The following is a 14,583-nucleotide window of genomic DNA, read 5'->3' as shown; positions in this document are numbered from 1 at the left end:
GTGGCCTCATGCTTCACGTGGGGCCATAAAACACTCCTTCAGCCACACCCATGTCTCCATGGCAATCACTGTGCTGCCACGGCCCTTAAACCACGTCCATGTTTGCTTTCTCAGAGTTTTTAACAGTTCTGACACAAGCAGGTGTTCAGCTATAACCAGGGACCCCTTCAATTTTCTGTCAGCCAACTTACCAATTAAGGTCCTCTCATGCAGATATGATATTATATTGAGTTTCAGGATATCTGCCTTCTTATTTTTTTGTCTTCCAGTGGGACAGACAGCTCAGGAGTGAACCACAAACTTTTAATCAGCTTCCCACATCTACAGCTTTTCATTATCCTTTTCCATCACTCAGATGAAGGGAAAACTTTTTATAACAGGGAGCAAAGGGCAACGTCAGCCCAACTCAGCTTCAGAGAGGCTGGACCATACTCACCGACAAAAATACAGAAACACAGAAATTAGGTTATTTATCCAGCTGTGTCAAAATGAGGCTCATTTTAAGGAGAATATAGGCAGGAATTGAGAGATTGCTTACTCATAATGCTGATAAAAATACCATATGACAGGTAGAGTCTGTAATCAATAAGATGCACTCACCGTCTGACTCACCAAAGACACTAAAAACCCCCAAAATCTTCTCAATGAACTGATGGAGAGAAGTGCAGTAATTTCTGCTGAGCCACGTGGAAACAAGAGCTCCACCACATTTCAGACAGATGACTGTGCACGAATCCTAGAAAACTACAAGTTTACGGCAACAATGACACAGCAGGTGACGTGAATCTGCAGGAATGAGGTGACTGAAGTCACAACTGCAGACATGTCAGGGGCCTTTTAAAAATATTAACAGTGGTGGAGGAAGTACTCGAATGCTTTACTCAAAGGTCCAGTTAGTAGGATTGAGGGGGATATACTGGCAAATGTGAAATATTATTTAATGAGTATGTTTTCTTTAGTGTCTAATCACCAGAAAACAAGAATCGTTGTGTTTTTAATACCTTTGAATGAGCTGTATATATCTACATAGTAAGCGGGTCCTGGAGATCACCATGTTGCGCCACCATGTTTGTGCAGTATCCCAGAATGGACACACCAAACATCGCTTACAAGCTATGCTTTTGTCTCGGCTGCCATAGTTAGCAGCCCGTCTGCCAAACAGTGACAGAAAAACACTGAGATTTCGCTTTAAAACTCCTCTTTTCAGCCTTTTTTATCACTTTAAATCAGCGAGTCCATTTGTTTTGGAGAGGCGGAGATATGCACCTAATTCAGCTCCTGGTAAAAAACCTCCTGAAGCTCTGGATCTTAAGTTATAAGAGAAAAACCGTGCCAACACATTAGGTACTGGGCCATCTGCAAGAAGGCGGACAGTATCAGAGAAACTGATTTGTAACGTGAAACTCCTTTATTCTGTGTTTTTACGGATTTAATTCACAAGTTCGGTTTGTTTTGGGAAAGACGATAATTGCAAATAATTCAGCTCCCAGTCTCAGAATACTGTATATCATTAGACTATAACATAATTTGTTCATAATTTTAATGTTGCAGTTACTAAAGTTGGAGATTATATTGTTAATATTATATACTGCTGGATTGTTTTTTTAATTCACAGTTTCACTGAGTTAAATATTCTGTAATAATCCATCATCATTATATTTTGTGATAATACTCTCAATCTGCAAAGAAACAAGTGAGTAAAGTTATCAAATGAATGAAGCGGAGTCAAAAGCATTATATTTCCAGCAGTGGAGTCTATGTATAAGTAGTACAAAATTAAAATGCTGAGGTTAAGTACAAGTACCACAAATTTGCACTAAAGTACAGTACTTGAATAAATGTCCTTTCCACCACTGATATTAAACATAAATATTTAACAGATTATTTAAGAATGGATTAAACACTTAAAAAAGATGAAACCCTTGATCACTTGCCAATTTAAAACACATTACAGCAGATAAGAGGCCAGAAATAAATTTCACATCAGAATAATTTCAGAGTTGTGAAGGCGCGACACTGAGGAGAGCAGAGCGCCCGTCTACTCTGTGGCTACAGCAGAGAGGATCTGGGCACAGCATAAACTTTCTGATGAAACATGTCAGAGGTATCCTCTGAGGTGCACTTCAGAGACAGAAAGGTGGATTTTTTTCTTTCTTTTATTCATTCATTCATCTACTGCCGCATTATACAGCAGAAACCCATGTTATCACAGGTAGCTGGTAAGGGACAGTTTATTATTTATGAGAGGGAAGGGGGCGCTGCACAAAGGGGGAGGCATGTCAAATAACATTTCAAGCACTTTTTTATGTCTGTATTTTGTATTGATTTTATCATTGTTTTCCAAACTGCATGTTTTCTATTAAAAAAAAAATCGCCAATTTGCACCAATCATCGTGGCCAGAAACTGTAAAAACAGAAACTATCTATGAATTTTCAAATTTCCTTTGGTCCTTGGACACATCTTGTGGGGCAAAAAATAAATAAATAAATAAAATTGAGTAAAAAAAAAAATTAAATTATGTTGTATTGTATTATGCAAGGGGAGGGGTGGTGATAAAAGGGGAATGCATGTAAAATCATTTTTAATTTTGGCTTAGGGGAGGGGCATACAACTTTAAACGGCAGTATTTTGTATTTATTTTACCACCACTTTTGGAGAAGACATGTTTACTTTAAAATCACTAAAACTTACACCACTAATCAAAGACAAAATTTGTAAAAACAGAAATTATCTTTGAATTTTCACATTTCTAGCATTCCTTAAAGACATGTGGGACAAGAGCTTCCCTTGTGAAAAAAAATCAACAACAAATTTTGGCTAAAATAGTGGTATTTCATCAAGATCACCTTATTCTGCGTGTCATTTTTAATTTTGCCAAAAATAAAACGTTAGCACGAACTAACCGACATGCACGACAAAAGTGACAAAACCGAGGTTTTGGGATTTTTTTAAACTCCAGGGCTTTTTTGAACTTTAAATATCATAGGGAAAAATAAATATATATATTTAAAGTTATTTTCTCCAATCCAATCCTTTTTAGACATGAAATGTAGGTTTATGTTGCTTATTTAAAATCTGTTATAAACACTCACTATTAATTCATAAGCATAGTATTTATTCATTATTATTATTATTGCAATGTTCGATATAAAGTATATTCAATTCATTTTTTTTAATCTACTAACTATTTAATGGTAGAGGGGGGCTCATACATTTTCCCAATTCACTCAGGGAGGTTCAATGGTAAAAAAAAAAAAAAAAAAAGTCAAACCCCAGCCAGCACCTCCACTTATAAATAAAGGACAGTCCCTAAACTGGAAGGAAATCGGTGTAATAAAAAAATAATCACACCATCCACCCTCCGACTGTAACAGCCTCGTCGTGGCTGATTTGAAGTCAGTGTTTGCGGGCTAATGGGCCTGCAGGGTCCAGGGCGGTGCAATGTAGATGCAGATAAAGAAAAAGGGAATAATAGTGTGGTCCCAGCCTACAGTAACCATTAACCCCTTCCTATTCACTGGTAAATGAATTCACAGCCGCTCCATGCCTGGCTGGGTGCAGACAGACGGCTACATTTAAGGTTCAGAAATAAAGTCGAGAGGCTCACTCACCACTTGTCCGGTTGAAAATGTAAATCCCAGAGTGCTGTGCGGTAATTTCCGACACCGGGACACACCGGCTCATGTATTCGGTAAACTCTGCTCTCCTCTCGGCTCAGCTGCGCTCCGCGGTGTCGCCCTCCCGGCTGTTTTTTTTTTTTTTTTTTTTTTTTTACAGTAAACTTGCCGATCCCAGGCAGCTAATTGTTAGCTAGGCACACACAAAACCCCGCCCCCTTACGAGCCGCTCCGGAAACACGATTGGTCAATTTCAGAATCCCCCGAAGCTGATTGGCTGGCCTGCAAGCATTTCGGGCGGGTCGGTGGGGAGCAGGCGGTGGTGCATTCAGAGCCGCTAGGGAAAAAGTCCGATTATTCCGCTTCATGCGATGTCTGGTTGAAGGACGGTGCATTCAGGTGTAACCCTACAACCGGATCAGAAACTAGAAACAAGTAGGAATTTATAACGAATACGATTCAGCAAGAGCTCTTCGAAACCCCAGTACATTAGCTTGATATCTTTCAAAAACATGGGAGGAACCTCTTAATCACACTCTTTAAAACCGTATTAAGGAGCTTCTTTTGTGTTGTATTGTCTTTGGATGTTTTTTTTAGCTGTTATTCTTATTCTTAGTATTACTACCAGTTACTACTATTATCAGTATTAGTGTTAGTATTAATATTTTTTTTAGGTTTGAATGCACTGGGATTAGGGAGTTGGGAATATTTGTTCTATGAAAAAAAATGTTTTCAATTGTTAGTCTTCTACATTATTTTCAATTTTTAAATCAAGGTTAAAAAACATGGGAGAAAGGCAATAAGCAATGAGAGAAGACATTATCCACCCAAATTAGCAAGAAATCAGAAAAAAATCCAAACATTTCAAAATTTGTGGCGAAAAAAAATTTAAAAAAAAACCTGGATTAAATACTTTAAACACTAAAAATTTTGAAAGTAGATTTTTAAATTTAATTACGATAATTAAAGATATAGATTTTCCTGTTTTTTCCTTTTCCCAGGAAATTTTTCCCTATTTTTTTCTGTTTTCCCTAGACATTTTCCCTTAGCCTTTTTTTAATAAATAACTAAGCACAGGGGAGGGACTTATTTTAAAATTTTGCTTAGTGGATGGGTATACAACTTTAATGGCTGTATTTTGTATATATTTTGTGTTATGAAAAGTGCTATACAATGAAATAATAACAATAAGAAATTATTATTATTGTGAATACATTTCTTTATATTATGCTCATCTTTCTTTTTCTTTCCAAACAGCTGTAGATACACAGATGTATGTCTCTCTCACACACACACACAGTCCTCGCTGGTGGTTCCCCAACATCTCTCAGTAATCTGTGTCTGAAGACACGACGGCCTCAGTGGTTTCAGAGACGTCCAAAGGACAAAGATTACTTAATAGAGTCAAATGCTTCAAAGAATTCTATGATTTTGAGATGAAGTCAAGTTCTTCCGACCACAAACAAGAAGCTGCTGATGAAGATTAAAATAAAGCTTATGAGGCGAGTGGTGCCAGTGTTTATATAAACAGAATCAGTAGAAGAATAGATTATTAATTGTTGACTTCTAGCATAGATACAGATTATATCTCATTTGGTAAAAAAAAAACAGAGGAAACCAGAGCTGTAGGATAGACAAGCTGGCCATTGTTAAGGAATGATCAGCCAGTCTGCATTGAGGGGCGGGACTTAGCGACACGGGTCGATGCCGTGAACGTGTGGGGCTGTTTAAATTGGATACAAATTCACTTTCATGTAGTTTCAACTCTTACCTCCTCATTAATATTTTCATGCAGAAATCCCATTTAAAACATCAAAATGTTACACATCATTCTTCTACTCTGAGTATTATACAACTTTAACGTCCCAACAAAACTTTTTAAAATATTCAGCCTTGTTTGGAACTTTGTACTTGTGCTCTTATGCCCACAATTTTCACTCTTTATACATTTTGGATCAAAATGCAGTAAAACTATTTCAAAAAATGTTTGAACACGGTACTAGGCAAGGTAAGTTTATTTGTAAAGCACCTTTAAACAAGGCAAAGTGGTGTACAGGAGACATGAGAGGCATTAAGACAAGGTATAAAAGTAGGCGATATAAAAAGACAGGTATAGGGTTTTAAAAATATTAAATTAAAATTAAAGAGCAAATAAAATACAACATTTAATAGCAGAATAAAACATGACACTAAGTAGTGGTTGATAGACATAACATACACCTAGTAGATACACCTAATACAGGCACTGTAAATCATTTGGCTAAAACGCAGCAGGAGAATCAGACCTCCCACTGAATGTGTAATCTTCTATAAAGTAAACTTCCACAGAGTAAACCCTCTATTCGTGCCAAATATTTACCCTCACAGGGTGGTAAACTGGTAATTTGGTAAACTGCAGCTGACTGGAAGGTTTTTTGGTGTGTTTCAGATGTTGGTGAGCACCGTGCTGGTCACAATGGCGACGGTGACGGTTCCCGGCAAGTCATTGTCACGGCGATCACCCTTGTCTCTCAGATGGAGCGTCTGTTGGTATTCACCTTGCTCGGCCGGCAGCATCACCTGACCCAGGAAAGAGTCCATCAGCACGTTGTGGTTGTAGATCTGAGAAACACAGAGAGAGATAACAGGACACATTTCAGAGGTGGAAAGTGCATTTAACAAAATAATGCTTCAAACTGTGTTGTTAACATGCTCTGAGAGACACAAAATACAACACACTGCTCATGAACACGCCTTAACGACCTCCTAGGGAGCACGTTAATGCGTTTTTTGTTTTTTTTTAAAGACCTGAATACTTTTTTCCCCAAAGCATTATTTTCTGTCAGCCTTCCTTAGCCACCAATGCAGACACACAAACACAAACACAAACACATACCTCGATGGTGACTGGCTTGTTGGCCTTCTTCCTGTAGAAGAGCCCCTTGGTGTCGAAGTTGGGGCTTCGGGTGTCTTTATGGACCGGAGAACGAACTTTCTCCCCTTCACAACGAATTATCACGTAGGGGTCCGACACTGAAACACAAACACACTTTTTTGACCTTTGACCACCATATTCTAATCAGCTCATCATTGAGTCCAAATGGACGTTTGTGTCAAATGTGAAGAAATTCCCTAAAGGCTTTCTTGAGATATCACATACACGAGAATGATACAGATGCAAGGTCACGGTGGTCTTTGACCACCAAATTGTAATCAGTTTAGTGTTGAGTCCAACTTAATTTGTGCCAAATATAAAGAAATTGCCTAAAGGCGTTCTTCACGAATAGTGTTCACAAGAAGGGAATGCACGTACAAAGCAACCTAACCACGGCTATCGAGGTGCGGAGGCATTAAAAAAATGATATAGTTCTCTTATTCCAGCTTCTTAAATGTGAATATTTTCTGATTTATTTCCTCTATGACAGTACTTGGATTGTGGACATGACATTTTCCATGTTTTTAAACTGCTAAAACCTGAGAAAATTGGTTTGATTTATTTAAAAAAAAAAAAACACGGGGGGAAAAAAGGATTGTGAAACTTAGTAAGAAATGTCCTGCAAATTGAAAAAAAAGAAAAGAAAAGTAAAAGGTGACAAAAAATTGTTTAAAGATCAACAATTTTCAGAAAAAAAATAAAAATCAGCGGGGAGATTATTAGGTATTATATCAAAAAACTTGGAGAACAATGTCCAGATAACTTTAAGTCTTACATATTCAAAATTATGTTACAGGAAAAAAAAAACTACTTCTTTCTTAAGATCCCTAACATTTGTTTTTTTTGTTTGTTTGTTTAGTTGTTTTTTTCTTATTTTAGTTCATTTCCTTGTAACTTTTTACTTATTTGTTGCTCATTTTTGGGCCATTTCTTGTTAGCATGCTCATTGCCTTCTTCCCATTTTTGGAAAGAAACCCAGCCAATATGCTCAGGCTTTAAAGGGTTAATCGAGAAATAATCAACAGATTTTGACAATTAATTGACAAATGAACACTGCAATAAATTATCCAGTGGATCAAAAATAGACTGCCAAGTATTTGTAATAACTGCAAACACAGCAAAAAAAAGATTAACAAGGGCCTTGTAGCTTTCTGCTATTGTGACAGTTTTACATTCAGACTGCTGAATTACAGCATCAGTCAGTGACATTACAGAGATGTTACTGCCATCTACTGGTAAAAAATAACACTGACCTGCAGCTGCTTCAGCTGACAGCAGGTCAGCTTAAAAAGCAACACAAAGTATTTTAAACAACAACTTAAAAAAAAAAGTCGTGGGACAAACTAGCAATTAAAATACAGGGCATAACACACCGAAATTTCCAAAGAGCTCAGAAACATCATAAAACACTCATTTTGTGAAGCTTATATGGTTCAATTTGATCTGATTAAACTTTTGATGGTATTTTAAGAAAATAACCTGTAAAGTTAGTTTAGCTGAAACTGACCTCCATCAGAGTCTTGTCCTGCGAGACCGTTAGCCATCAGGATGTGGACCTGAGTGACCAGAGAGGGATAACCACACAACCCAGACCAGCAGGTCTGTGGAGGCTCATGGAGAGTCAGCTCTCTACAGGATGGACAGACATAGACACAGAGACACTTGTATTTGTTCTGGTGTTCATGTTGTTATGTTTCTATTTACAACCATATGTTTATGTTGTTGATAAAAAAAAAGGGCTTCTCTGTCATCAGCTTTGAGTTTTAAGGTTTAAACTTGTGTTGTCTGGAACAAAATCACATGACGCCAGTGTTGCCTCCTCAGGTGTGAACTTCCCCTGTGGTTTATGCTGCATTCATGTGATGTCGGAAGGTCGCGGTTTCCAATTTGTAAAGTCGTTCTTCTGACTTTGTTGTGTTCATGTGCTTTGAAGTCGTAAAATGGGAACAACGTGGAAGTTACAAAGAAGATGGGTTGCACTTTAATGCGAAGAGCGTTTTAACAAGTGGTTGATAGCTGTTTCCAGTTTATTTACATTTTTATATATTACATTATTTTTTGTATATTTTATATATTATGTATTATATTTGAATATATTTTTATATTTAATCCAGGTCACTCTACAGCAGTTTACATTAATACTATATTACATTTTATATGTTATGAAAAATTGATTTTTAACACATATATCAATAAAAAAAATTTTTTACCATTGTTTCTTACCAAGCATTGACTTTTGCCCGCCATATTTACGCATTAATGACGTCAACTCAGCAACTCATATTATAAAATAAGGTTCTTATCAATGTTAGTATACTCACCTGGTATGCTTTATAGTTAAAAGTTTGCTTGTCTGCTACATATAATAGATGCGTATACTAAAATGTACAACTATTTAAAGTAAATGATAGCTACCAGGAACAAAATAAGGATTTTTTTTTTCCATCAATTGCTGACACTGTTTCCATGCTTTCTGCCATCTCTGCTGCCCTAAAACATGACGCAAACATCACATTTCAGCAACTCAGGCACCAGGGACCTATTTCACATTTCAAAATTTTAGATTTCACTTTTCATTTTCAAATTGGTTCTTTTCATAATATCAATTTTTTTTTAAAATCCAGTGATGCTGCTGAACAACAAGCACTGCGACAGTCACACAGAAAACAACAAAAGCTGAGTTCAAACTAAAACACGCTCATTGTGTCCCTACTTGCAGTCTGATGGCACATCCGAGAACATGCGGAGCAGGAAGTCTCCCTCCAGGCCGGGGTCAAAGGTTGTGGGTATGATGACATACCGGCCCTCCTTCAGGTCGATACGTTTGAACACAGACCTCGAGTTAATGTAGACGCTCCCACCGACCTTCTGCTGGGTGACATGCATACGGTAGATCCTGTTTAACTCCACCTGCACACAGACAGACAGACAGACAGACAACACCACCTTTATTTACAGGCTTACAGTGCGCGCGCGCACACACACACACACACACACACACACACACACACACACACACACACACACACACACACACACACACACACACACACACACACACACACACACACACACACACACTGAGCTGACCCTGTGTATGTCAAAGCCAATGGCCAGGTTGTCTCCTCGTCCTTCTCTCAGTGTGGCTCTGCGGTCTTTCTGCTGCAGACATATCAGAACCTCGTCCTCCGGCTTCTTCACATCAAACACATACTGCAACGCAGAGACAAGAAACACACGCACACACACAGTTAGAGAGTTTTCACTCATACATCGTACACAACCTCGTCTAACACCAAATCTGAGGAATTAAGGAGAGAAACAACACCTGCGGGTTCTGGAGGAAGGTGTGCTTGTTGTTGATGCAGCCCCCGGCTCGGTTAAGAAGTGGGTCATCGTGGCAGCGCCAGGAGCCCTGCATCACAGCCTCCTCCCAGGTCTTATGGAAACTCAGGTAGGAGGTGTTGATGAGACGACAGAGGATGAGGTCGGTGAAGTTAGCGATGAAGTCATCAAATGTCATCCTGCAGGAAGGGAGAGAAAGAGGAGCGGATAAGGAGGAATTATGCTTAATTTATTTGTACTTCACTTTTATTCCACTCATGGAAACAGACAGTTTAACCCTGGTTAACCCTTTAACAGGTCTTGAGACCGCCATTCTTTTTATCAAATTGCCTCGCTAAAAACTTAGCAAAACCCAATTTCATTTTATACATCTGTTTTTATTCGATGCATTTTAGTATTTTGATTATACTGTATTTCCATTCAATTCTATTTTCATTATATCAAACTGACTATTTGCATTTTTTATACCATGCATTTTAAACAGATTTTATTACTACATTGATTACTCTTTGTATCTATGTTTTTTATTTTCCACTTAGTTTTTTATTGTTGATTTCTACATCCATATATTTGCATATACAAACCTTACATGTACAACCCACATTCAAAACAATACAAAAATATGAAATACATGTTTGGGAGTCACATCACCAGCAGTTCATCTTTTGTCTTAGTGCCTTAATCTATATCTGTTGTTTCTGTCTGTCGTCTTTGTCGCTGTTTTTGGCTTTGAATAGTGTCCATTTCTCCCAATTTTCTTCCATCTGTGCTTGTTGTAGTCTCAGGCGATATGTCAGTCTTTCCATTGTGTGGATTTCTTCTACAATCTCAATCCACTGGTCCTGACTGGGAGGGTCCACTTTACCCCAATTCCTCGTAATAGCTTTCTTACTTGCTATCAACAGTATTTTGATCAAATACTTATCCCTTACTCTTATAGTCTCTTTAATAGAATTAAAATTACAGAAATATAGCACCATGTAGCTCATAGGAATATCATACTGCAGAATCTTTTGTATAGTTTTGTGTAATTTCCCAAAACTTCTGTACTTTATGACATTTCCAAAATATGTGTGAATGGTCTGTATCTACTGCTCCACATTTCCTCCAACATGATGAGTCTGTGCCCTTAAACTTGTTCTTGACCTTGGGTGTAATAAAAAAACGGATCAAATTTTTCCAGGAAAATCCCTCCATACCCGTGAATTGGTGGATGTCTGATGATTTTTCCACATATCTTGCCAATCTTCACCTGAAATTTTCACGTTAAACTCTGATTCCCATTTCTTTGTATCTATTTTAATTAGTTTTTATATGTATTTTCTTTTTATTTGTTTATTTTCTGACGATACTTTCTTTTTCAGATTTTTATTATAGAACATTGCCCATTTGTTTTTTACCATATATTTTATATACTTTTTTTTTTACTAGATTTGTTTTTATGTGTATCTGTTTATTTTTGTTTATTTATTTTTAGATGTTTATTGTATAAAGTGACTTTTATTTCAGATTTCCCTTATATTACATTGGCTTTTGCACTTTTTACAAGGAATTATACTAGGACAATGTTTTTTTTTCTGAATAAATCGATGCATTTTGTTAATATACGCTATGATCTATAATGTTGTAAGGCATTGCTTAGTGTGACTGTTAAAGGGTTAAAATCAATCCATAAGTTATTTACTACATTGTATTTCATTTTCTAAAGGGGGCAAGGAGAAGACAGCCTTATTTTACCAGCCCCTTTCTCAAAAATAAATCAACCAATAAAAGAAGATGGTCTGTCTGTCAGTTACTTAGCAGTCAATAAAAATGAGAGAGAAGAAAGAATCAAAAGCCACACACAGCAACTCATCATATGTGTCTAATTATTTTCTCCTCACTAACCCTAACTGAAAGATATTGATATTACACTTTAAATCGTTCTCTAAAGAATTCCACAGTTTGACACCACATACTGAAAAACACATTTGCTTTGGAGTAGTTTGTGCAAATGAGAAATATTGTGGGTCAAAGCCACCCAAGCTTCACATGCAGGCATCTCCTGTCTGCCAGCAGGGGTCAGCATCAACCAAAAACTCACCAGAACTCTCCATCATCCTGCACAGTGACGCCAATCCTCTCCCTCTCACTCTTACTGACCTTCTTCCACTCTTCAGAGCTAAAAACAGGCAGAAAAAAAGTCCATATTCTTCTTTTATCAGTAAAATGTGGATGGCAGACATGAAAGCAAAAATTAAACATGTCGACACTAGAGAAACCAGGACATCAAACTGACACGTTAACCTGGATGTACATCATTTTTTTCGCGTGCTGCATTCAGACGCCTTTCACAGTTATTTAAATCTTCAAACTCTGAGAAAAAAGTTTAATTCTTTTCAAAAACTTGGTAAAAGGCAATGAGAAAATTGCAAGAAACTGGTAAAAGGTGACAAGAAACAACTTGAAATGTAATGCTGAAAAAAAGAGAGAGGAGAGAGAGAGAGAGAGAGAGAGAAAGAAAAATATTAGAAAATTATCCAAAATAGGGGAACGTGTCCAGACACAACATTTATGATTATTAGAATCATATATTCAAAATATGTTATAGAATATATAATATTTTTGAATTTTTAACTCTTTCTTTTAGGTAATTCCCCTGTTTGGTTTTGTTTTTTTTCTGTGCTAATTTTCAGGTAATTCTCTTTTAACTTTTTACTAATTCTTTGTTAATTTTTGGGACTTTATTGTTAAGACGCTCATTGCCTTCTTCCCATGTTTTTGAAAAAAATCAAGACAATTTGCTCAGGTTTAACAAAGTTAAAGGTCCAGGTTGTGGGATTTATCTTCAGTGTGTGTGGTGCTTTCCTCCTCACCTGTCGCTCCAGGCCCCGTTCCACTCTCTCTCTCCCCAGGGGTTCCTCATGCGGATCATGGTGAGTTTGTCTGACCTGAAGTAGGCCAGCAGGCCGTGACCCAGCCTCACCCTGCGGACATCCGTCACCGCGTAGGCATGACCCTTCACCAGGCCGCAGGCCAGCTTGGCCTCCAATTCTGCTGCACTGGTTGCCTGAAATGATGCAGTGAGTCGGTCTGTAAATCATTCCTGAATCAATTCATTTAATCATTCAGCTGTGCGTTTGTCCTCTCCTCACCCGGATCGAGCAGCTGATGAGGCCTCCTCTGTCATGGACTTTTAGAACTCTCTCAAACAGCTCATTGCGTTTCTCTTCATCATTTTTGACGCCGTTTTCCATCAAGTCCATCGGCTCTGACACGCCACCGTGAAATCCACGAGAGCGTCGGCCGTGTTGCCCCCATCAAGCGCCTCATAGCATCCACACATCCTAGAAAAAAACACACACAAGCAATCATTAGTGCTTATACAGGACATTTTAATTAATACATTTTATTCATGCTGACTCCTTGCTGTATCTCCACCCTCATATTTAAGAAAACTCTGAAAAAGAAAATCAATCAGTCAAACAATCAGAGTACATTTCAGAAAAAGTCTCTCCCAAATTAAATCCATACAAGTGTGCAATGATCATGGGGGACTAGGGGCACGCCACCAATGTACGAAAGAACATAACCAACATAAAATCTTCTGCTTATCGTACACACTGATCTTGCAATCAAGCTTTTCATTCTCCACAGTTGAACATCAACAAATAATTCAATCCACGTTTCAAGCTCGTACTAGAGTTCATTTAAACTCAGTCAGTTGGAGGCAGCATTTATTGTAATAAGTGTAATAGCATACCAGACAAAAAATTAAAAATGAAAGAAAAGAAAGAAACAAATAAAGAAAGAAAGAAATACTGCTCACATACTCACGTGTGTAAAGGCCCTCATGCACCTCACAGACGGTCAGCTGTTTGTAAGTGTCTGTCGCTCTAGTTTTTGTGCTGTGTCGCACATGGTTGGAAGCACAGATTGTATATAAAGATGGAAAACATGACAGTTCCCCCAAAGTGCAGCTTTTCAATCTGAAGCACCCCCTGGTGTCTGTCTGCAGTATATGTCATAAAGTCCACCCCTCCATGTTAGGGACATGGGCCAAACTAAAAACACGCCAAATAAATTTTTCCCAAAGATGGTTTCTGTCACTGAAAATAGTTCTCATCACACTGATGTTTGTTCAAGAGTTTGTTTTTATGATAAGTTTGCTTTTAATTACTTACGCAATTCTACAAAACAGGAATTTTAGACCATGACTAACAGCTGTGACAACCAATCCATGCTCTCGCATTCATCAGGGCTGCTCGTGATTGGTCAGATGGGTGTTTTGGCGGGAACTTCCTCAATGCAGAGATTGCTACTGCACAGTCTCTGGCTCCAAATGATGTCACCTCACTTGAGGCATAGCGGGGGTTAGTGGGGGGCGTCCAACTTTATATACAGTCTATGGCTGGCACTAGTCAGCCCTTGTTAGCTGTTTTCTGCTGACTCAGCATGTTGAATTGTCAGAGTCTGTCAGTGAATAAAATCACTCTGATTGGCAGTTCAGCCCAGAACACGAGAAGGGAAATGAACATTTTTAGCCGTTGAGTTCTTTAGCTGAAACAGTATCTGTTTGTGTTATTGTTGACTAGTGGATGGTAAATATCTTTTGTTGGTTTAGTTTTTATGAGAAGAGTTATTTCCTCTCACGCAGGTGCAGATCATACATGCTAGTTGGCTGTAGTCTTTACGGTGTGTTCATGGGCAACTTTTTGGCCGAGAGA

The 14,583-nt window shown here is 37.9% G+C and overlaps 1 protein-coding gene and 1 pseudogene across 1 annotated transcript in view; both read right to left on the bottom strand.

Annotated features, from left to right (window-relative positions):
* The window catches only part of pak1 (p21 protein (Cdc42/Rac)-activated kinase 1), a 59,428-nt gene extending 55,696 nt beyond the window's left edge, over positions 1-3,732 (bottom strand). The window contains exon 1 of the mRNA XM_042487020.1: positions 3,613-3,732. The gene's annotated coding sequence lies outside the window, so the exon portion shown is untranslated. The remainder of the gene's footprint in view (positions 1-3,612) is intronic.
* Positions 3,733-5,615: 1,883 nt separating this feature from the next.
* LOC121943304 overlaps positions 5,616-14,583 on the bottom strand; it is a 34,711-nt pseudogene continuing 25,743 nt past the window's right edge.

The sequence above is a fragment of the Plectropomus leopardus genome, chromosome 5 (genome assembly GCF_008729295.1).
Source record: "Plectropomus leopardus isolate mb chromosome 5, YSFRI_Pleo_2.0, whole genome shotgun sequence".
NCBI classification, from domain to species: domain Eukaryota; kingdom Metazoa; phylum Chordata; class Actinopteri; order Perciformes; family Serranidae; genus Plectropomus; species Plectropomus leopardus.
The sequence above is the reverse complement of the archived record's forward strand: the minus strand, read 5'-3'. Positions and strand labels throughout refer to the sequence as shown.